Below are 7,436 nucleotides of genomic sequence, written 5' to 3' on the forward strand. Positions count from 1 at the left end.
TGACCATTGAGACATCTGTTATTGCAGTGTGTAGTTCTGAGTTTATGATGTTTAAGGGTTAATATAAACAGATTTTCTTTTGTGTATGTCCAGTTCAACATCAGTCTAATGAGTCCATGCATGTAATTAAGGCGTCTGGAAATTTGGGCGCAGGGAGAAAATGAAAAAATGGCTCACCCTGTTCCTGCAAAAGTCCCGGCAGCGTTAATTACTATTTCCCCTCCAGATCGTTGTGGACTAAGGGGAAGGACATTATTGCTGGTGGCCTAATTACAATGTTTTTATACTACCGTATATTCTGGTGTTTAAAGAGACTCTGAAGCGAGAATAAATCTCGCTTCAGAGCTCATAGTTAGCAGGGGCATGTGTGCCCCTGCTAAAACGCCGCTATCCCGCGGCTAAACGGGGGTCCCTTCACCCCCAAACCCACCCCCGCAAGACTTGGTCGCAAGTTGGTTGTAAAATTTTCTCTTCCTGGAGGCAGGGCTAACGGCTGCAGCCCTGCCTCCAGTCGCGTCTATGAGATGCGCATCGCCGCCTCTCCCCCGCCCCTCTCAGTGAAGGAAGACTGAGAGGGGCGGGGGAGAGGCAGAGATACGCGTCTGACAGATGCGTGTGGGGCGGGGCTGCGGCGGTTAGCCCTGCCCCAACCAGGAAGCGCTCCCCCGCTGTACGGAGGGGATTTGGGGGTGAAGGGACCCCCGTTAAGCCGCGGGATAGCGGTGTTTTGCAGGGGCACACATGCCCCTGCTAACTATGAGGTCTGAAGCGAGATTTATTCTCGCTTCAGACTCTCTTTAAGACTATCCCCAACTTTTCCAGTTAAAATATACATTTTGGGATATACTCGCCGTATAAGACTACCCCTCTTGACTCTTGGACATTTGTATACTGCACTGTATGTACTGGTGCTATACTGTATAACCAGGTACAGATACTGGTGCTGTACTGGATGTTGTATCCAGTATACAACAACCAGCCAATCATGGCAAGCGATGTACCTTACCTGCGATTGGCTGGTCGTTGTATACAAAGCCTGCTTGGATTGGTCAGCTATCCCTGTCTCCAAGACTATCAAAGCGGTAGTGCAAACATGCCTCTTTCTCCAATCTGGCCCACCCATGTATACTATTGCCTCCTTCTCTGCCGCTCTGATCTCGTACATGCGCGCCTGCGCCGCTTCACTGCAGTCCTCAGGAGTGAGATCTGAGAGGCAGAGAAGGAGGTACGGTAACAGGATACACGGGTGGGCCGGACGGGTGAAAGAGGCGTGCTTTTCTGGGCACAGTGCCGCTCTCTCTCTTTTATTCCATACCCTGGGCGTCCCGGATGCCTGCAACTTGCTCCACCCTTAACTTACACCTTTGAGCTCCCCCCACCATATGCGGAACCGCAGATTCTCCAATCCGGCTCGGAAGTTTCAGCACCCTATAAGACGACACCCGGCGTATAAGACGACTCCCGACTTTTGAGAAGATTTTCCTGGGTTAAAGAGAGGTCTTATACGCCAGAGTATGCAGTAATTTGAGCTCCAACTCTTGACGGTACCTAAATTACTGTCTGAGCGTCGCTATAGCTGTAATTCACATTACGGCCAATGGGGGTATCTGGTGCGCCCAAATTTCCTACGCCGTCTTTGCCTGTCTTCTAATGAGTTTCAATAAAGCTCCTCAGCAAGATAAACTGGAGGCAGTACTGCAATGTCTGCTTGTGCATCTTCTAACAGCCAAACCTAGCGATAGTCAGAGGTGTGGCTGGGGTTTTTGCACGCCCTCTCCCCCGACCTCCACCCGAGGTGTGGCCATGTATCAGAATGTGGGCGTGGTCATGGGTGGAGCCAAATGTACAAATGCTGCTTAGATGGTCAGATGTGCCCTCTTTGCCGTTTAAATAGCCAAATGTTCCCCCTTCCCCCATTCAAATAGCCATTGTGCCCCCCTTTTGATATCCAGATGAGCCCCTCTTTAGGTTACCAAATGCGCCCCCTTCCCCGGTTCAGATAGCCAAATGTGCCCCCTTTCTTCCTTCAAATAGCCAGATGTGCCCCCCCCTCACATAGTCAAATGTAACAGCAGAAGACTCACTGACTCCAAAGTTCCAGCGATGACGTCATATTTCTTCTTGCGCCCCCATAGCTACGTCTCTGGTGATAGTTTTTGGGTAGACACGGCGCTATGGTATACGGTGATTAGCCCCCCTCCACTTCAGAAGCACAAAACGCATACAGACATACGGCAGCATCAGAAAGGGGGCGGGGATGGACAGCTGTTTCTCAGCTTTGTCAGTGTGAAGAAATGGCTGTTAGGCCAACTGCTGCTATTCTCTTTTGTTTAAATCTATGCCGCACTTGTGGCTCTTTAAAGCGGAACTCCAGTGAAAATAATGTAATAAAAAAAAGTGCTTCATTTTTACAATAATTATGTATAAATTATTTAGTCAGTGTTTGCCCATTGTAAAATCTTTTAAATCCCTGATTTACATTCTGACATTTATCACATGGTGACATTTTTACTGCTGGCAGGTGATGTAGCTGCTGCATGCTTTTTTTGGCAGTTGGAAACAGCTGTAAACAGCTTTCCCACAATGCAGCAAGGTTCACAGACAGGAAACTGCCAAGAGTACCATGGTACTCAGAGCTTCTTGTGGGAGGGGTTTCACCACAATATCAGCCATACAGCACCCCCTGATGGTCTGTTTGTGAAAAGGAATAGATTTCGCATGTAAAAGGGGGTATCAGCTACTGATTGGGATAAAGTTCAATTCTTGGTCGGAGTTTCTCTTTAAGCCTGACACCTAATAGAGCTAACTACACCGGCTTGTGTGCTCCCGCCAAGATCACGTGCAGGAACTGTTGCTAAGTGCAGCTAATAACAGCTGAGTGAGTGAGGGCTTGTTTCCACTGTTGCGACGCGATTTCGCCGGCATTCCGACGCTTGTAAAAACGCATGCGGATGCGTTTCCGCATGCGTTTTTACCCGCGATTTCGCGTGCGATTTCGCATGGCAGGGTGCCATGCGAAATTAACCATGACACTGCCAGGGCAAAATAAAATTGAAAAAGGTGCGAAATCGCACGCGAAATCGCGGGTAAAAACGCATGTAACAAACGCATGCGTTTTTACTATTAAATACATTAGCGGCGATTCGCATGCATTCCACTCGCAGGCGAATTCGTTGGCTCTTTTGTGCGTTTTTTTACCGCTGAAAAAAACGCACCTCAACAACGCTACAGTGGAAACAGGCCCATCCACTTGCATTACATGTGCGAATCTGCATGCGTTGGACGCATGCAGATTCGCGATAGTGGAAACGAGCCCTTAACTGCATGAATCACAGTGAACAGAGTTGAAATGGAAAAAAAAGCAAAAATGGCTCTGGTCCTAAGCCAGAGCCACGTGTTCTAGAACAGTGTTTCTCAACATTCTATTGGTATGTACCCCTTTTAAAACCCTGTACTCACCAAGTACCCCCTAACATAATAAACATTATCCCAAGTACCCCTTGACAAATATTTATTTAATTGTAGTACATGATAATTGGTTCTAAACAATTTCCAAGCATTTACTATTGCTTTTGATTAGCTAAAATACAAATTTAGTGTAGTTTAAATAAGATTTATCATTTTCTAAAACTCTAAATTTGTTATTCTTGGTTAAATATATCAAACCCGAGTACCCCCTGGCACCATCAGAAGTACCCCCTGGGGTACGCGTACCACATGTTGAGAACCTAGGTTCTAGAAGACTCTATAGCACACCTCAATTCAATCAAAATTGGGGTGACCCTGCCTGGTCTTTCTTTTTGTGCCCCCATAAGCTCTGTACCCCTCAGCTTCACAGGTCTCCCCTCCTTGCCGGCGCAATGCAGTGTTAGGGAGACTTAGACTTGCCCAAGGTCTTCTCACTGAATAGGCGCTGGCTTACTGAACAGGAATAGCTGAGATTCAAACTCTGGTCTCCTGTGTCACACCTGGGCCACTAAGCTGCTCCTGTGCAGAGAGAAAACCCGCATGTCCACACTGCCCAATTACACGACAATATTAAAGAAAACTCAGCCAAGTGCTGGATCTGTCAGACACCGGTTTATTAACCTTCATGCTAGAAAAGTCAATTTGCAAATAGGGCAGCTTCTTCTCACAGAACCTATTTTTTCTGTTTATTGGTAAGAGAAGACGGTAGTTAGTTGGGAGAACTCGGGCAAGGTTATATGATTTGATGTTTGGTTGCAAAAATAAAAATTAAAGAATGAATAACAGAAAAGGCCACACCTCTCAATCGTTCCCGTCGATCCGTCCATGCGGAAGATTTTGGTCGATCGCCGGCGGGTCGTGAGTGCGTCGATAGCGGCGTTCGAATGCCCGACAACCAACGCAATACAGCAGCAATACATTACCTGCTCCGGCCGGCGCAAGTCCCCCCGGTCTCCTTCTCCGCTCTGGGCTCCAGGGCTGCAGCTTTACTGAACTTCCTGTCCCGGCAGGAAGTTTAAACAGTAGAGCGCCCTCTATTGTTTAAGCTTCCCCGGACAGGCAGTTCAATGAAGCTGCAGCCGGTCCAGCACCCAGCGCGGAGAAGAAGCCGCGGGGGACAGAGGGGGACTCGCGCCGGCCGGAGCAGGTAATGTATGCGGTAGGGGGCGGGGCGGGCGGAAGCTCCACAGATTGTGATCGGTTTCAGGCTGAAATCGATTCACAATCTATTTGCAGTAAAGGCAGCCATACGATTAGAGTTGGGCCGAACGGTTCGCCTGCGAACGGTTCCATGCGAACTTCCGTGGTTCGCGTTCGCGTCCCGCAGGCGAACCTTTGCGGAAGTTCGGTTCGCCCCATAATGCACCATGGAGGGTCAACTTTGACCCTCTACATCAGTGTTTCTCAACATTTTATTGGTATGTACCCCTTTTAAAACCCTGTACTCACCAAGTACCCCCTAGCATAGTAAACATTATCACAAGTACCCCTTGACAAATATATATTTAATTGTAGTATATGATCATTGGTTCTAAACATTTTCTAAGTATTTACGATTGCTTTTAATTAGCTAAAATACTAATTTGGTGTTGTTTAAAGAAGATTTATCATGTTCTAAAACTCTAAATTTGTTGTTCTTGGTTAAGTATATCAAGCCTGAGTACCCCCTGGAACTATCAGAAGTACCCCCTGGGGTACGCGTACCACACGTTGAGAACCTATGCTCTACATCACAGTCAGCAGGCACAGTGTAGCCAATTAGGCCACACTTGCCCCTGGAGCCACTCCCCCCTACTAAAAGGCAGGCAGCGGCGACCATTACGCTCACTCGTGTGCCTGCGTTAGTGAGAGTAGGGCGAGCTGCTGCACACTCTCTCTCATAGGGAAAGATTAGTTAGGCTTAGCTTGTCCCTGGCTGCATACCTGTTCTGTGAACCCGCCACTGCATACCTGTTCAGTGAACCCGCCACTGCATACCTGTTCAGTGAACCCGCCACTGCATACCTGTACTGTGAACCCACCACGGCATACCTGTACTGTTCAGTGAACCCGCCACTGCATACCTGTTCTGTGAACCCGCCACTGCATACCTGTTCTGTGAACCCGCCACTGCATACCTGTTCTGTGAACCCACCACTGCATACCTGTACTGTGAACCCACCACTGCATACCTGTTCTGTGAACCCACCACTGCATACCTGTACTGTGAACCCACCACTGCATACCTGTACTGTGAACCCACCACTGCATACCTGTTCTGTGAACCCACCACTGCATACCTGTACTGTGAACCCACCACGGCATACCTGTACTGTTCAGTGAACCCGCCACTGCATACCTGTTCTGTTCAGTGAACCCGCCACTGCATACCTGTTCTGTTCAGTGAACCCGCCACTGCATACCTGTTCTGTTCAGTGAACCCGCCACTGCATACCTGTTCTGTTCAGTGAACCCGCCACTGCATACCTGTTCTGTTCAGTGAACCCGCCACTGTATACCTGTTCTGTTCAGTGAACCCGCCACTGCATACCTGTTCTGTTCAGTGAACCCGCCACTGCATACCTGTTCTGTTCAGTGAACCCGGCACTGCATACCTGTTCTGTTCAGTGAACCCGCCACTGCATACCTGTTCTGTTCAGTGAACAGTTTGGTGTGTCAGTGTGAAGCAGTACCTTAATTACACTACCTGATTGATGTATACACATGCAAGATGTTTTAAAGCACTTTAGGCCTGTCATTTAGCATTCAATATGATTTCTGCCCTTAAAACGCTGCTTTGAGTCAAATCCAGATTTTTCCCCGGGACTTTGGGCATGTATCCCACTCCGCCATGCCCCCCTCCAGGTGTTAGACCCCTTGAAACATCTTTTCCATCACTTTTGTGGCCAGCATAATTTTTTTTTTTCAAAGTTCGCATCCCCATTGAAGTCTATTGTGGTTCGCGAACTTTAACGCGAACCGAACCTTCCGCGGAAGTTCGCAAACCCGGTTCGCGAACCTAAAATCGGAGGTTCGGCCCAACTCTACATACGATCCCTCTCTGATCAGATTCGATCAGAGAGGGGTCTATCTGTTGGTCGAATCTGATAGCAAATCGACCAGTGTATGGCTACCTTTACACAGGCAGACAATTGTGAAAAAAATAACACATCCACAAATCTTAGAGACACTGAAGTGAAAAACAAACAAACTTCATGATATAATAAATTGGTTGTATAATATGGATAATTAGTAGAACATTAGTAGCAAAGCAAATAGTGTCATTTTTATTTTCAGGTATACAGCTTTTTTTTTTTTTTTTTTTATAACATTGCATCATTCTCTAATAATTGCAGTTTCCACGCTACACTCAGCATTTTAAATGATTTCACAGAGCAGGCTAATGACCCTTTGAACTTTTCTCTGCAGAAAAAATAAAAACAAAGAAGAAACAATGAGTGACAGTTGAGATAAGTGCTTTAAAAGACAGTGCTGTCCACGACTTTATAAAGTCGCAGAGCTCAAACAAGCTCTTTTGCATGGATAACAACTGAAGTTTCTTAACTCTTCCTGTACTGGAAACAATATTAGACTCATATCTGTGCTGCTAATGTTTTATTTCTTAGCTGTACTACACATACAAATCATTATATCAGAAGTTTATTTTCACTTCAGATTCCCTTTAACCTATTGTTACTTTTTGTTTGATGAACTTTGGAGCAAAGGAACCAATCTTGTTAGCTCCAACACTAGCTTATCAGGGGAGACGATAGTAAACGCACAAAGGTGACAGCGCAGGAAGCTCACAGACATGAGATTAGCGCACAGACAGGAGATTAGCGCTGTGTGTTGCAGAATCACCCACATGGGCTGACCAGAAGGCCTGTAACACGTGTTTTCCTCCTGCCATATACAGTAAACCATAGACTGCAGCCAGTGGTGTGACTTTGGCATCTGCGTATTGAAGGACAGTTTTTCAATGGGAATGT

The sequence above is a fragment of the Hyperolius riggenbachi genome, chromosome 1 (assembly GCF_040937935.1).
Source record: "Hyperolius riggenbachi isolate aHypRig1 chromosome 1, aHypRig1.pri, whole genome shotgun sequence".
Taxonomy (NCBI): domain Eukaryota; kingdom Metazoa; phylum Chordata; class Amphibia; order Anura; family Hyperoliidae; genus Hyperolius; species Hyperolius riggenbachi.